The sequence below is a fragment of the Callithrix jacchus genome, chromosome 12, assembly GCF_049354715.1.
Source record: "Callithrix jacchus isolate 240 chromosome 12, calJac240_pri, whole genome shotgun sequence".
NCBI lineage: Eukaryota > Metazoa > Chordata > Mammalia > Primates > Cebidae > Callithrix > Callithrix jacchus.
Window position 1 is genome coordinate 33986211 of NC_133513.1, and position 18159 is coordinate 34004369.

Genomic DNA, 18159 nt, shown 5'->3' on the forward strand with positions numbered 1-18159 from the left:
AACAGCAGTCACTATAGAACACCATACCCATTAGTCACTATAAAGCACTCTACCCAACAACACACTATAGAGGACCTACCCAACAACAGTCACAATAGAGCCCTCTACAAAAATAAAGTCACTATAAAGCACTCTACCCAACAAGAGTCATTATAGAGCCCCCTACCCAAGAACAGTCACTATAGAGCACCTACCCTACAACAGACAGTATAGATTATGGTACCCAGTATCAGTGACTATAGAGCATCCTACACAAGAAAAGTCAAAATAGAACACTCTACCCATCAAGAGTCACTCTATAGCACCCTAACCAACAGCAGTCACTGTAGAGCAGCTACTTAACCACATTCACTGTAGAGCCATCAGTTCAAAAATAATCACTATAGAGCACTCTACCCAACAATAGTCACTATAGTGCACCCTAATTAAGAACAGTTTATATAGAGCACTCTACCCAGCAACAGTTACCATTGAGCACCCAACTCAAAAACAGTCACAGTATATCACCTACAAAGAAACAGTCACTGTAGAGTCCCCTAACCAACAGAATTCTCTATAGAGCACTCTACCCAACAACTGTCACTATAGAGCTTCCTACTCAACAACACTCACAATATAGGGAACTCTAACCAACAACAGTCACTATAGAGCACTCCACCAATTTCCAGTAAGTATAGAGCACCCTACCAAACAACAGTCACTATAGAGCACCTACCAAACAACAGTCAATATTTAAAGCTCTCCAGACAATAATGGTCACTATAGAGAACATACGCAAAAAGTCACTATTTAGAGCACTCCACCCAACAGAAGTCAGTATAGAGCACCTACTTAAAAACAGTTACTATAGAGCAGTATACCCAACATAATTCACTATAGAGCAATGTATGCAACAACAGTCACTATTGAGTACTGTTCACAACAGTCAGTATAAAGCACCTACCCAACAACAGTCAGTATAGAACACGCTACCCAAAAACAGTAACTATAAGCCCTCTACACAACAGTAACTATAGTGACCTCCACCCAACAACAATCACCTATACATACTCTAGCCAACGACAGTCATTATAAAACATTCCACCCCAAAACAGTCACTATAGAGCACTTACCCCACAACTGTCACTATAGAGCACCCTACCCTGCAACAGTCAGTATAGAGCACCTACCCAGCTACAGTCACTATAGAGCACCCCACCCATCAACACTCACTATAAAGTACGCTATTCACCAACAGTCAGTATAAAGCACAGTACCCAGAAACAGTCATTATTGACCACCCTACCCAGCAGAAGTCACCATAGAGCACTATACCCAGCAACAGTCACTATAAAGCACCCTACCCAACAGCAGTCAATAAAGAACACTTTAGCGAACAACAGTCACTATAGATCACCCAACTTTACAACAGTCACTATAGAGAACCTACCCAACAACAGTCACTGTAGAGCCCTTTACCCAACAAAAATCACCATGGAGCACTCTACCCAACAATAGTCACTATAAAGCTCCCTACACAAGAACAGTCAGTAGAGTGCATTCTATTCAACAACAGTCAGCATAGAGCACCCTACTCAAACAATAGTCACTGTAGATCACATACCCAACAACAGTCACTATAGAGCCCTCTAACAACAGTCACTGTAGAGATTTCGACCCCAAAACAGTCACTATAGAACACCTACCCAACAACACTCATTACAGAGTACCCTACCTAACAATAGTCACTATAAAGTGTCTATCAAACAACAGTCTCTATAAAGAAGTCCACCCCACAACAATCAATATAGAGCACGCCAAACAACAACCGTCACTATAGAGCACCCTACCAAGAAACAGTCACTATAGAGAACCTGCCAAACAACAGTCACTATAGAGCACCAACCAAACACCATTCACTATAGAGAACTCTACCCAACAACAGCTACTATTGAGCACTGTACCCAAAAACAGTCATTATAGAGCATTCTACACAACAGTCCTTATTGAGCACCTATTCAAAAACCGTCATTATAGAGCACCCTTCCAAACAACAGTTATGATAGCACACGCTATGCAACAACAGTCACTGTAGAGCACTCTACACAACAACAGTCACTATAGAGAACTCCACCCCACAACAGTCACCTATAGAGTTACTGTACCCAACAGTCACTATAGAGCATCCCAACCAACAGTAACTATATAGCACCTTACTCAACACCACTCACTATAGAGCACCACAACCAAAAATGTCAGTATATAGCACCCTTCCCAACAGCAGTAACTATAGAGCACCCTACCAACGACATTTACTATAGAGCACCCTATGCAACAACAGTAACTATAGAGCACCCATAAAACAACAGTCAATATTTAAAGGACTCCAGGCAACAACAGTCACTGTAGAGCACCTACCCAAAAAGAGTCACTTTTAAGAGGACTCCACACAACAGCAGTCACTATAGAGCACCTAACACAACAGTCACTATTGATTACTGTACACAACAACAGTCACAATAGAGCACCTAAACAACATCAGTCGCTATTAGCACCTTACCCAACAATAGTCACTATAGAGCACTCTACTCAACAACTGTCACTAAAGAGCCCTCTACGCAAGTCACTATAGTGCACTTCATCCACCAACAATCACCAATAGAGCACTCCAGTTAACAGTAGTCACTATAGGGCACCCTACCCTGCAATAATCACTATAGAGCACCTTCCCAGCAACCGTCAGTATAGAGCACAGTACCCAGAAACAGTCACTATATAGCACCCTACCCAACAACAGTCACTATAGAGCACTCTTCCCAAGAAGAGTCACTATCGAGCACTCTACCCAAGAACAATCACTATAGGGCACCCTACCCAGCAACAGTCACTAAAAAGCACTCTACCAGAGAACAGTAAGTATAGAGCACCCTACCCAACAACAGTAACTATAGAGCTCCAAACTCAACCAATGTCTCAATGTCCTACCCAACAACAATCACTAGACAGCCATCTACGCAACAAGAGTTACAATAAAGCACTGTATCCACCGATGGTGACTATAGAACACTCTACGCAAGAAGAGTCACTACAGAGCACTCAACCCAACAGCAGTCACTATAGAGCACTCTACCCAGCAACATTCACTGTAGAGCACTTAATCCAGCAACAGTCACTATACAACACCCTACTAATAACAGTTAATATAAACCACCCTACAAAACAACAGTCACTATATAGCTTTTACCCAACAACAGTCATTATAAATTGTGTACCCAAGAACAGTCACTATAGAGCACCTACCCAGCAATGGTCACTATTGGGCCCTCTACCCAACAACAATTATTGTAGAGCACTCTACCCAGCAACAGTCACTATAAAGTATCCCACCCAAAAACAGTCACGACAGAGTATGCTACCCAGCAACAGTCACTATACAGCACCTATACAACAACTGTCATTATAAAGCACCCTACACAACAACAGTCAATATAGTGTACCTACCCAACAGTCACTATAGAGTATTTTACGCAACTGAAGTCACTATAGAGCACTCTACACAATAGTCACTATAGATCACTTCAATCAATAACAGTCACTATCTAGAGCACTGTACCCAGCAACATTTACTCTAGAGCACCTTACCAAGGAAAAGTCAGTACAGATCACCCTATCCAACAACAGTCACTTGTAGACCACTCCACGCACCACAGTCACTATAAACCACCTACCCAACAACTGTCACTATAGAGCAGCTACTTAACAACAGTCACTATAAGGCCCTCTATCTAAAAACAGTTACTATTGAGCACTCTACTTCAAAACAGTCAAAATAGTGCACCCTACACAATAACAGTCAGTATTTAGAGCCTTCTACGTAACAGCAGTCTCTATAGAGCACAATACACAAAAACAGTCACTACAGAGCACTCCAACAAACAACAGTCACATAAAGCATCATACCCCAAAAAAGTCACAGTAGAGCACCCCTCCAAACAACAATCATTATAAAGTACCAACCCAAAACAGTCACTATTGAACACCCTACCCAGCAACAGTCACTATAGAGCACCCTACCAAGCAACAATAATAGAGTACTATACCCAAGATCATTCAGTATAGAGCACTCTACCAAACAGTCACTATAGAGCATGCTACCCAACAACAGACACTGTGGAGCACTCTACCCAACAACAGCCTATATAGAGCCCTCTACCCAAAGACAGTCACTATAGAGCACCCTACCAAGTAACATTCATTATAAAGAACTCTACCCAAGAATAGTCAGTATAGATTATTCTACCCAACAGGAGTCACAATTGGGCATGCTACCCAACAACAATCACTGTATAACACCCTACTCAACAACAGTCAACATAGAGCACTCCAGCCAACAAGTCACTATAGAGCACCCTACCCAACAACAGTCACTATAGAGTACCTACCCCACAACTTTCACTATTTAGTATTGTACCCAGCAAAAGTCACTATAGAACATGCCACCCAACAAGAGTAACAATACATCATCCGACCCAGCAGCAGTCACTATGGAGCACCCAACCCAACAGCAGTCACGATACAGCACCCTACACAGCATCAGTCACTATAGACCACCTACCAAACAATTGTAACTATAGAGCACCTACCCAAAACGGTAAAGATAGAGCACTCTACACAACAGTTACTAAGGAGAAGTCCACCCCACAACAGTTACTTATAGAGCTCTCTGTCTAAAAAGTCACTAGAGAGCACCCCAACCAACAACAGCCGCTCTAGTCCATCAATTCAACAACAGTCACTATAGAGCACCATACACAGCAACAGTCACTGTAGAGCACCTGTGCAACAACAGTCACTACAGAGCACCTACCAAACAGCATTCACTATAGATCACCTAATCAACAAGTGTCACTGTAGAGCACCTACCCAACAACAGATAATATAGAGCACTCTACCCAACAACAGTTACTATTGAGCACCGTACCCAACAACAGTCATTATAGAGCACCCTAACCAACAACAGTCACTATAAAGCACTTACCGAACAACAGTCACTAAAGAGCACCCTACTCAACCACAGTCACGAGAGAGCATCCTACCCAACAACAGTCACGATAGAATACCCTACCCAACAACAGTCACTATAGAGCCCCTACCGAACAAGAATCACTATAAAGGACTCTACCCAGAAACATTCACTATAGAGCACCTCACCCAATACCAGTCACTATAGAGCACGCTACTTAACAACAGTCAAAAGAGAGCACCTATCCTATAACATTCACTACAGAGCACCCTACCTAGCAACAGTCACAGTAGAACACCCCACACAGCAACAGTAACTGCAGATTATCTACTGAGCAACTGTCATGATAGAAAACCCTACACAACATCAGTCAGTATAGAGTACCCCACCCAACAACAGTTACTCTACAGTACCTACCCAACAACAGTCACTATAGGCCACTCTACCCAGCAACAGTCACTATAGAACACTTCACAAAGCAACAGTCACCATACAGCACCCTAAACAGCAATGGTCAGTATAGAGCACACTACTTAACAGCAGTCATTATAGAGCACCGTATCAATAACAGTCACTATAGAGCACCCTAACAAACAAATGTCAGTATAGAGCACCCTACCAATAACAGCCACTATAGAGCACCTTACCCAACAACATTCTCTGTGAAACACTCCACCCAGCAGCAATCACCATGGAACACCCTACCAAGCAACAGTCACTATAGAGCATCCTACACAACAACAGTCACTATAGAGAACTCCACGCAATATCAGCAAATATAAAGCAACCTGCTCAACAACAGTCACTATCTGGAGCAGTTTACCCAACAACAGTCATCATAAAGCACACTAGCAAACAATAGTCACTATACAGCACTCCACTCAACAATCACTACACAGAACACTACCAAAAAATCAGTAACTATAGAGCACCATACCCAACAACAGTCACTATTGAGAGTGCTATTCGCCACAACTATCACTATATAGCACCCCACTCAGCAACAGTCACTATCTGGAGCACTCTACCTCACAACAGTCACAATAGTTCACCACCCAGCAATATTCTGTATATAACACCACACCCAACAACAGTCAGTATAGAACACCCTACCCAATAAGAGTCAGTATAGAGCCCTCTACACAACAATCGTCTCTATGGAGCACCCTATACAACAACAGTCACTATAGAGCACTCCACCCAAGAGTCACTATAGAGCAACATACACAACAACAGTCGCTATAGAGCACTCTAAACATCAACAGTCACTACAGAGCACCCCAAACCTACAACAGTCACTATACAGCACCTACCAAAAAAACAGTCACTGTAGAGCACGTACACAACAACAGTCACTCTAGGGCACCATACCCAACAAGAGTTACTTCAAAGGACTCTATCCAACCGTCATTATAGGTCACTCTACACAACAAGAGTCACTATAGATAACTCCACCCCACAACAGTCACCTATAGAGCACTTTAACAAACAAGTCATTATAAAGCACCCCAAACAACAGTCCCTATAGACCACCTATCCAACAACAGTCACTAAAGAGCCCCCTACCGAGCAAATGTCACTATAGAGCACCTAACCGACAACCATCACTATACAGTACTCTACACAGCAACAGTCACTATAGAGCACCCCACCTAGTAATAGTCACTATAGAGCACGCTACCCAGCAACAGTCAGTATAGAGCACCTACCCAACAAAAGTCACTATAAAGCACCCTACGCAACAACAGTCACTATAGAGCACCCTACCAAGAAAAATTCACTAGAGAGCACCCTACCCAACAATCCAACTATTGTGAAGGGTGCTTTATAGTGACTGTGTTTCGATAGGGTGCTCTATACTGACTTGTTGGGTGTGGTGCTCTATAGTGACTGATGTTGGGTAGAGTGCTCAATAATGACTGTTGTTGGGAAGGGTGCTCTATTGTGACTGCTGTTGAATAGCGTGCTGTATAGTGACTGTTGCTAACTAGAATGCTCTATAGTGACTGTTGTTGCTTAGGGTACTCTATAGAGACTGTTTTTGGGTAGGTGCTCTATAGTGACTGTTTTTGTGTAAGGTGCTCTACGATGACTGTTGTTGGGTAAGGTGCCCTATAGTGACTGGTGATGGGTAGCATGATCTATATTGACTGTTGTTGGGTAGAATGCTGTATAGTGACTGTTGTTGGGTGGGGTGCTCTATACTGACTGTTGCTGCGTTGGGTGCTCTATAGGGACTGTTGTTGCATAGAGTACTCTTGGTAGTGACTTGTTATGTAGGGTGCTCTATAGTGACTGTTTTTGGTTAAAGTGCTCTACAGTGACTGTTTTTTTGTAGAATGCTCTATAGTGACTTGTTGGGTAGGGTGCACAATAATGACTATTATTGGGTAGGTATACTATAGTGACTGTTTTGGGTAGGGTGCTCTATAGTGACTGTTGTTGGGTACAGTGTTTTATAGTAACTGTTTCTCGGTAGAGTGCTCTATACCAAATATTGTTGGGTAGGTGCTCTATAGTGACTCTTGTTTGGTAGGTGCTTTTTAGTGACTGTTGAGTAGGTGCTCTATAGTGACTGTTTTTTGGTAGGGTGCTCTATAGCGACTGTAGATGGTAGGATGATTCATAGTGAATGTTGTTAGGTAGGGTGCTCCATAGTGAATGTTGGTACGTCGGGTGCTCTACAGGGACTGTTGTTGGGTAGAGTGCTTTATAGTGACTGTTGTTGGGTAAAGGGCTTTATACTGAGTCTTGTTGCATAAATGCTTTATAGTGACTCCTGCAGTTTCTCTATTTTGTCTGTTGTGGTGAGGGCTCTATAGTGACTGTTGCTGGGTAGAGTGGTCTGTAGTAACTGTTGATGGGTAAAATGCTTCATAGTGACTGTTGTTGGGTCAAGGGCTTTATAGTGACTGTTGCTGGGTGGATTTCTCTATAGTGCCTGTTGTTGGTAAAAAGCTCTATAGTGACATTTTTGGGTGGGGTTTCCTATAGCGACTGTTATTAAGTAGGATGCTCTAGAGTGACTTTTGCTGGGTAGGTGTTATATAGTGACTGTTATTTGGTGGGGTGCTCTATAGTGACTGTTGTTGAGTAGGTGCTTTATAGAAACTGTTTTTGGGTAGGGAGCTCTATTGTGACTGTTGTTGGGTAAAGGGCTTTATACTGATTCTTGTTGCATAGACGCTCTATAGTTAGTCCTGTAGGTGCTCTATAGTTTCTGTTGTGGTGGTAGGGGCTCTAAAGTGACTGTTGTTGGATAGAGTGGTCTATAGTGACTGTTGTAGGGTAAAATGGTCCATAGTGACTGTTGTTAAATCAAGGGCTCTATAGTTACTGTTTTTGGGTAGATTGCTCTACAGTGACTGTTGTTGGTAGGGCGCTTTATAGTGACTATTTTTGGGTGGGGTTTCTTATAGCGACTGTTGTTGGGCAGGATGCTCTAGAGTGACTTTTGCTGAGTAGGTGTTCTATAGTGACTGTTATTGGGTGGGGTGCTCTATAGTGACTGTTGTTGAGTAGGTGCTATATAGAAACTTTTTTTGGGTAGGGAGCTCTATAATGACTGTTGTTGGATGGAGTGCTCTAAAGTGACTTTTTTTGGGTAGAAGCTCTATACTGACTATTGTTGGATTGGGTGCTCTTTAGTTACTGTTATTGGTAGCGTGCTCTATAGTGACTTTGTGAGGTGTGTTTACTGTGCTGTGTGTGTTTGTGTTGAGTGGTGTGCCTGTGTGAGGTGTCTGCACTGCGAAATGTGTGTGTGGTAAGGGTTGTGTGTCTGTGTGAAATGTATTTATTGTGTTGTGTGTGTGGTCATTCGCGTGTCTGTATGAGTTTTCTTCAATGTAAAGTGTGTGTGTGAGGAGTGTGCACTATGGAGTGTGTGTGGTGACTGCTGTGTGTCTGTGTGAGCTGTGTGCACTCTTTAATGTGTGAGTAATGCGTGTGCATTTAATGTGTCCACTGTAAAGTATGGGTGTGGAGTGTGTGGTGAGTGGTGCATGCCTGTGTGAGGTGTGTCCACTATGTAGTATGTGTGTGTTGAGTAGTGCGTGTCTGTGTGAGGTGTGTGCTCTGTGTAGTAAGCGTGTGATGAGTGGTGTGTGTCTGCGTGAGATATATGCACAGTGGAGTTTGAGTGTGCAGGGTGTGTTGTAAGTGGTGTGTGTCTAAGCTAGGTTTCTGAACTCTGGAGTGTGTGTGCTGATTAGTGTGTGCCAGTGTGAGGTGTTTGCACTGTGGAGTGTGTGTGTGCAGTGAGTATTGTGTCTGTGAAGTGTGTGCACTCTGAACAGTGTGTATGTTGAGTGACTGGTGTCTTTGAAAGGTTTTGCAATGTGCAGAATTTGTGTGTGTTGAGTGGTGTTTGTGTGAAATGTGTGTATGGTGAGTGGTGTGTCTTTGGGTTAGGTGTGTGCACGAGGTAGTGTGTGTGTTTGTATGGTGTTGTGTGTCTGTGTGCGGTTTCTACACTATGGAGTGTGTTTGTGTGGTCAATTGTGTGTGTGTGAGTTGTGTGAACTGTGGAGTGTGTGTTTGGTGAGTGTTGTGTGCCTGTCTGAGGTCTGTGAACTGAGGAATGTGTGTGTGGTGAGTGTTGTTTGTCTCTGTAAAATGTATTTAATGTGTAGTGTGTGGTCAGTCTTGTGTCTGTATGAGGTAGGTTTCTTCAATGTTCACTGTGTGTGTCGTGAGTTGTGTGAACTGTGAAGTGTGTGTTTCGTGAGTGGTGTGTGTCTGTGTAAAACGTGTGCATTGTAGAGTGTTATGTGTGTGTTCAGTGGTGTGTCTCTGTGAGTTTTATGCACACTTTATTGTGTGAGTGGTCTGTTTAGGTTTAAAATGTGTGCACTGTGAAGAATGTGTGTGCAGCATGAGTGCTGCTGACTGGTGTGTGTTCGTGTGAGGTGTATGCACTGTGGAGTGTGTGTATGTGGTGAGTGGTGTGTGTCTTTGTGAAATGTGTGCATTGTGTAGTATAAGTGTCTGAAGCGTTGTGTGGGTCTGTGTGAGGTTTGTGCATTGTGGAGTGTGTGTGTGTTCTGCAGTGTGTGTTTGTGTGAGGTCTGCTTCGTTGAGTGTGTGTGTGGTAAGTGGTGTGTTTCTCTGTGATATGTGTGCACTGAGTGAGTGTGTTGAGTGTGTGTGGTGACTGATTTGAGACAGTGTGAGGTGCCTGCATTGTAGATGGTGTGTGAGGTGATTGGTGTTTTCTGTGTGATGTGTGTGCATTGTGGTGTGTGTGTGCAAAATCTGTGTGGTGCGTGCTGTGTGTCTTTGTGAGGTGTGTGTTATTAAGTTTCTGTGTGTTGAGTGGTGTGAGTCTGAGGTATGTGGACCGTGTATTATGTGAGGAGTCCGTGGACTGCATAATGTGTGTCTGTGTGAAGTGTGAGCAGTGTGGAGAGGGTGTGTGATGAGTTTTTATTTTGTGTGAGGTGTGTGCTATGTGGATTGTGTTTGTTAAATGTGTGTAGTGAGTTGTGTGTGTCTGTGTGAGGTGTGTCCCCAGTGCAGTGTGAGTGGAGTCTCTGGTGAGTGGTGTCTGTGTAAAGTGTCTGCACATTCGATTGTGTGTGTGGTGAGTGGTTTGTTTCTGTGTGAGGTGAGTGCACTGTGTACTGCGTTTGGTGAGTGGTATGTCCGTGTTAGGTGTCTGCATGGTGGAGTGCGTGTTTGGTGAGTATTTGTGTGTAATGTGTGCACTGAATAGTGTTTGTGTATTGTGAGTAGTGTGTGTTTGTGAGAGGTGTGTGCACTCTGAAGTTTGTGTGTGTTTGTGTGGTGGGTGATGTGCTTTTGTGTAAAAAGTGTGCACTGAGGAGTGTGTATGGTCAGTGGTGTTTTCCTTTGTGATGTGTGCGCACTGTGCACTGTGTCTTTTTGGTGAGTTGTGTGCCTGTGTGAGTTATCAGCACTGAAAAATGTGTGTGTGGTAAGTGTTGTGTGTCTGTGTGAGGTGTGTTTACTGTGTAGTGTGTGTGGTTATCTTGTGCCTGTGTGAGTTGTCTTCTCTGAAAAGTGTGTGTGTCATGAGTAGTGTGTGTCTGCTTGAGGTCTGTGTACAGTAGAGTGTGTGCATATGGTGAGTCTTGTGTGTCTGTGTGAGGTCTGTGCCCTGTGGAGTCTCTGCATGGTATGTGGTGCGCAACTGTGTGAGGTTTGTGCAGTGTGTAGTGTGTGTGTTTTCTACCATGTGTATTTGTGTGAGGTGTTTGCACTGTCGAGAGTGTGTTTGTGGTAAGTGATGTGTGTCTGTGTGATGTGTGTGCATGTTGAAGTGTGTGTGTGCTGATTTGTGTGTCCCTTTGAGGTATGTGCACTGTGGAGTGGGTGTGGTGAGTGGTGTTTGTGTGTGAGGTGTGTGCACTATGAAGAATTTGTGTGGTGTGTGACATGTTTGTGTGAGGTTTTTGCGCTGTGCAGAGTGTGTGTGTGGTGAGTCGTGTGTGTCTGTGTGAGATTTGTGCACTGTGAAGTGTGTGCATGGTAATCTTGTGTGTCTGTGTGAGGTGTGTGCCCTGTGTAGTGTGTGTGTATGGTGAGTAGTTTGTGTTAAAGTTAGTTGTGTGTACAGCACAGTTTGTGTGCTTCTGTGGTGTGTGGTGAGTGTTTGTGTTCGGTGTGTGCACTGTGGAGTGTGTGTTTGGTCAGAGGTGTGTGTCTGTGTCACGTGTGTGCACTGTGGAGTGTGTGTTTGTGGTAAGTAGTGTGCCTGTGTGAGTTGTCTGCCATGCAGAATGTGTGTGTGGTGAGTGTTGTTTGTTTGCATAAAATGTATTTACTCTGTAGTGTGTGTGGTCAGTCGTTTGTCTGTATGAGGTTTCTTCAATTTGGAGTGTGTTTGTTGTGAGTGGTATGTTCTTGAGGTGTGTGCACTATTGAATATGTGAGTGTTGACTGCTATGTTTGTGTGAATTGTGTGAACTATGGAGTGTGTGTTTGTTGTGTAATGTGTGTCTATGTGAAATGTATGTATTGTGGAGGATTAGGTGTGTCTGTGTGAGTTGTGTGCATTCTAATGAGTGAGTGGTGCATGTCTGTTTAAGTTATGTGCACTGTGGAGTATGTGTTTGGAGTGTGTGTGGTGACTGGTGTGTTTTGTGAGGTGTCTGCACAGTGAAGTGTGTGTGTGTGGTGAGTGATATTTGCCTGTGTGAGGTGTGTCCACAGTGTAGTATCGGTGTGATGAGTGGCGTGTGTCTCTGTAAGATGTATGCAAAGTAAAATGTGAGTGTGCAGTGTGTGTGGTAAGTCATGTGTGTCTGTGCTAAATGTCTGCACTCTGGATTGTGTGTTTTCTGTGGAGTTTGTCTGTGTGAGGTGTCTGCACTGTGGAGTATGTTTGGTGAATATTCTCTGTCTGTGTGGTGTGTGCACTGAGTAGTGGGTGCATATGCTGAGTGGTGTGTGTTTGTGTGTGGTGTGTGTAGTGTGCACTTTGTGTGTGTTTGTGTGGTGAGTGGTGTGTGTCTCTGTGTGGTGTGAGCACTGTGCCCTTAGTGGGTGTGTGTGGTGAGTGGTGTGTGTTTTTGAGAGGTGTGTGCACTGTGAAGTGTGTGTGTGGTCAGTGGTGTGTGTCTTTGTAGGTGTGTTTACTGTGCAGTGCGTTTTTGTGGTGAGTGGTGTTCCTGTGTGAGGTGTCTGCACTGCAGGATGTGTGTCTGTGTGAAATGCATTTACTCTGTAATCTGTGGGGTCAGTTGTGTTTTCTATGAGGTTTCTTCAATGTAAATTGTGTGTGTCGTGAGTGGTGTATGTGTGAGATGTTTGCAGAATGGAGTGTGTGTGGTGACTGCTATGTGTCTGTGTGAGTTGTGTAAATTATGCAGTGTGTGTTTAGTGAGTGGTGTGTGCCTGTGTGAGGTGTGTGCACTGCAAAATCTGTGTGTGGTGAATGTTGTTTGTGTGAAATGTATTTATGGTTTAGTGTGTGTAGTCTGTAGTGGGTCTGTATGAGGTTTCTTCAACGTAGAGTGTGTGTGTCATGAGTGTTGTGTTTGTGAGGCATGTAAAATATGGAGTGTGTGTGTTGACTGCTGTGTGAGTTGTGTAAACTGTTGAGTGTGTGTGTTGACTGCTGTGTGTTTGTTTGAAATGTGTGCATTGTGAAGGGTTATGTGTGTGGTGAGTGGTGTGTCTGTGTGAGTTGTGTCAACTCTTTTATGTGTGAGTGGTGTGTGTCGATTTAAAATGTGTGCACTGCGGAGTATGTTTGTGGAGTGTGTGTTGTGAGTTGGTTGTGCCTGTGTAAGGTGTGTCCACGGTGTAGTATGTGTGTGATGAATGGTACATGTCTGTGTAAGATGTATGCAAAATGGAGTGTGCATGTGCAGTGTGTGTGGTAATGCTGTGTCTTTGCTAGGTGTTTGTACTCTGGAGTGTGTGTGCTGTGTGGTGTGTGTCTGTGTGAGGTATGTGCACTGTGGAGAGTGTATGCGTGGTAAGTGGTGTGTAAGTTTTGTGCATGGTGGAGTGTGTGTGGTAATTCGTGTGTTTCCCTGTGAAATGTGTGCACTGTGGAGTGTGTTTGGTGAGTGGTGTGTGTGCAAGTTGTGTGCCCTGTGAAGAGTGTGTGTGGTGAGTGACTTGTGTCTGTGTTAAGTTTTTGCACTGTGCAGTGTGTGTGGTAAGTGTTGTGTGCCTGTGTGAGGTTTGTGCGCTGTAACGTGTGTGTGGTGAATCTTGTGTGTCTGCATGAGGTGTGTGCACTGTGTAGTGTGTGTGTATTGTGAGGGGTGTTTGTGTTAGGTGTGTGCACAGTGCAGTGTGTGTGTTTGTGTGGTGTGTAGTGTTTGTCTGTGAAATGTGTGCACTGTGGAATGTATGTGTGGTCAGTGGTGTGTCTGTTTCACGAGCGTGCACTGTAAAGTGTGTTTGTGGTGAGTAGTGTGCCTATGTGAGGTAACTGCACTGTGTAATGTGTGTGTGGTAAGTGTTCTTTGTCTCTGTTAGGTGTGTTCACTGTATAGTGTTTGTGGTCAGTAGGGTTTCTGCATGAGGTGTCTTCACTGTGGAGTGTGTGTGTCATCAGTGGTGTGCCTTTGTGTGAGGTCTGTGCACTGTGGAGTGTTTGTGTGGTGAGAGGTCTGTGTTTTTGTGAGGTGTGTGCACTGTGTAATATGTGTGTTTAGAGAGTTGTGTATGTCTGTGTGAAGTGTGTAAACTGTGGAGTGTGAGTGTGTTCTGCAGTGTGTTTTTGTGTGAGGTCTGTGCACTGTGGAGTGTGTTTGTGGTGAGTGGTGTGTGTCTGTGTAAAATGTGTGCACTGTGTGTGTTTGATGTGTGTGGTGACTGGTTTGTGACAGTGTGAGGTGCCTGCATTATGCATAGGGTGTGAGGTGATTGGTGTGTGTTTGTGTGAGATGTGTGCACTGTGAAGAGTGTGTGTGTGGTGCTGTGTGCCTGTGTTTCTTTTGTTGGGTGAAGTGCTCTATACTGACTGTTGTTGGGTAGGGTATTCTATACTGACTGTTGTTCTGTATGTGCTCTATAGTGACTGTTGTTGGCTAGGTGCTCTATAGTGACTACTGTTGCATAGGTGCTCTTTAGCAAGTGTTGTTTTGTCGTGTGCTCTATAGTGACTGTTCTTGTGTAAGGTGCTCTAATAGTGACTGTTGTTTTTTAGAGTACTCTATAGTGACTTTTGTAGACTAGAGGGCTCTACAGTTACTGTTTTTGGGTATGTCCTCTATATTGACTGTTGTTTAGAGTGCTCTCTAGTGACTTTGCAGACTAGAGGGCTCTACAGTGACTGTTTTTGGGTAGGTCCTCTATATTGGCTGTTGTTGGGTATAGTGCTCTATAGTGACTGTTCTTGGGAACATGCTTTAGAGTCACTGTTGTTGGGTATGTGCTCTATAGCAACTGTTGTTAGATATGGCGCCCTATAGTGACTGTTGTTTGGTGCAATGCTCTGTACTGACTGTTCTTTTGTAGGATGCTCTATAGTGACTGTAGCTGGGTAGAGTACTCTATAGTTACTGATATTGGGTAGAGTGCTTTAAAGAGACTGTTGCTGTGTAGGGTGCTCTATAGTCACTGTTGCTGGGTAGGGTACTGTATAGTGACTGCTGTTGGGTATAGTCCTCTATAGTTATGTTTGTTGGGTAGGGTGCTTTATAGTGACTACTGTTGGTTAGGTGCTCTATAGTGACAATTGCTGGATAGTGTGCTCTATAGTGGTTGTTGTGTGTTGGGTACTCTTTAATGACTCTTGTTGGGTAGAATGCTTTATAGTTACTAATGGGTACATGCTCTATAGTGACTGTTGCTGGGTAGGGTGCTCTATAGTGTCTGTCTTTGGGTAGGTGCTCTATAGTGACTATTGTTGGGTAGAGTGCTCTATAATGACTGTTTATTACAGTGTTCTATTTGTGACAGTTTTTGGGTTTAGACTTGAATGTGACTGTTGTGTAGAGTGCTCTATACTGACTGTGGTTGGGTAGAGTGTTCTATAGGTGACTGTTGTTAGGTGGAGTGCTTTATAGTGACTGTTGTTGGGAAGGGTTCTCTATAGTGACTGTTGTTGCTTATGGTGCTCTATAATGACTGCTACTGGGTAGAGTGCTCTATACTTACCCTTGTTGGTGGGGGTTTTATGCTTACTGTTGCTGGATAGGGTGCTCTATGCTGACTGTTCTCTACAGTGATTCTTTCTGGGTAGAGTGCTCCATAGTGACTGTTGCTGGGTAGGATTCTCCATGGTGTCTGGTGTTGGGTAGAAGCTCTATATTGTCTGTTGCTGGGTATGGTTCTCTATAGTGACAGTTTTTGTGTTGGTGCTGTGTAGTGACTGTTGTTGGTGGGGTGCTCTAAACTGATGGTTGTTGGGTATGTGCTCTATAGTGACTGTTGCTGCGTATGGTTCTCTGTCAACTGTTTTTGGGTAGAGTGCACTACAGTGACTCTTGCTGCATAGGATGCTCTTTAGTGACTGCTGTTGGGTAGGTGCTCTATAGTGAGTGTCATTGGCTGTGGTCCTCTATAGTGACTGGTGTTGGGTAGGTGCTCTATGGTGACTCTTGATGGGAAGGATACTCTATAGTGTCTGACATTGGGTAGGGTGCTCTATAGTGACTGTTGCTAAGTAGGGTGCTTTATTGTGACTGTTGCTGGGTAGGGTGCTCCATAATTACTGTTGTTGGATGGAATGCATTATACTGACGGGTGTGTGTTAGAGTGCTCTACAGTGACTGTTTTTGGGTAGGTAGACTATGGTGACTGTTTTTGGGTGGGGAGCTTTATAGTGACTTTTGTTGAATAGGTGCTCTATAGTGACTGTTGTTTGGTAGAATGCTCTATAGAGTCTGTTGTTGTGTATGGTGCTTTATGGTGACTGTTGTGGGGTGGAGTGCTCTATTTTGACTATTGTTGTGTAGAGTGCTCTAGATAATGACTCGTTGGGTAGGGTTCTCTATAGTGACTCTTGTTCGGTAGAATGCTCTATAGTAACTGTTGTTGGGAAGAGTGCTCTATACTAACTATTCATGGGTAGGGTGCTATATAGTAACATTTTTTTGTAGAGGGCTCTAGAGTGACTGTTGTTGTGTAGGTGCTGTACAGTGACCGTTTTTGTAAAGGTACTCTATAGTAACTGCTGTTGAATAGGATTCTCTATAGTGACTTGTTTTGTACATTGTGCTAGATAGTTACTGTTGTTGCGTAGGGTGCTCAAGATTGACTATTGTTGCATAGAGAGCTCTATAGTGACTGTTGTTAGGTAGGTGCCCTATAGTGACTGTTGTTGATTAGGGTGCTCTATAGTGACTGTTGAATAGGGTGGTGTATAGTGACTGTTTTAGTGTAGGTGCTTTATTGTGACAGCTGTTGTGTAGTTGCTCTATTGTGACTGTTGTGTAAATGCTCCAGAGTGACTGTTGTTGGGTAGGTGCTCCATAGTGACTGTTGTTGAATAGATGCTCTATAGGCAGTGATGCTAGGTAGAGTGCTCAATAGTGACTGTTACTGTGTAGGGTTTTTTAGAGTGACTGTTGTGTAGAATGCTCTACAGTGACTGTAGTTAAGTAGTTGTTCTATAGTGACTTCTAATGGGTAGGGTGCTCTATAGTGACTGTTGTTGTTTAGGTCCTTTATTGTGACTCTTGTTAAATAGAATACTCTATAGAGACTGTATTTTGATAGATGTTAAATAGTGACTGTTGTTGGGTGGAATGCTCTGTTTTGAATTTTTTTGGGTAGGTGCTCTATAGTGAGTGTGGTTGGGTAGATTGCTCTATAGTGACTGTTGCTGGGTAGTGTGCTCTATAGTGACTGTTCCTGGGTAGGGTGCTCTATAGTAAATTTTATTGGGTAGATGCTCTACAGTGACTGTGGTTGGGGAGGGTGCTCTATAGTGACTGTTGTTATGTAGAGTGCTCTAGAGCGACTGCTACTTGGTAGGGTGATCTACATTGACTGTTGCTGCTTAGGATGCCCTATAGTTACTGTTGTTAGTTGGGGAACTCTATACTGACTGTTGCTGGGAAGAGAGCTCAATACTTACTGTTGTAGGGTAGAAAATCTATACTTACTGTTGTTGGGTGGGGTGTTTTATAGTGACTGTTGTGTGGATTGCTATAGATGGTGACTGTGGCTGCGTAGGTTGCTTTATAATGACTGTTTGGTAAAATGCTCATAGTGACTGTTGTTTTGTAGCTGTTCTATAGTGACTGTTGTTGGATACAGTGTTATTTAGTGACTGCTGTTGGGTAGTTTCCTCCATAGTGATTGATTTTGGGTGGTGTGATCTATATTGAGTTTTGTTGGGTGGAGTGTTCTATAGGTGTCTGTTGTTGGCTGAAGTGTTCTATAGTGACTGTTGTTGTGTAGAGTGCTATATAATGACTGTTGGTGGGTAGGGTGTTCTATATTAATTGTTTTTATGTAAAATGCTCTATAATGACTGTTGTTTGGTGGGTGCTCCATAGTGACTGTTGGGTAGAGTGTTTCTATATTGACTCTTTATGGACAGTGTGCTCTATAGTGACTGTTGTTAAGCAGGGTGTTCTATAGTGACTGTTGTTGGTTAGAGTGCTTTATGGTGACTGTTGTTGAGTAGGGTGCTCTATACTGACTGTTGCTTGGCTGGGTGCTCTATAGTGCATGCTGTATGGTACAGTGCTCTATAGTCACTGTTGTTGAATAGGGGGCTC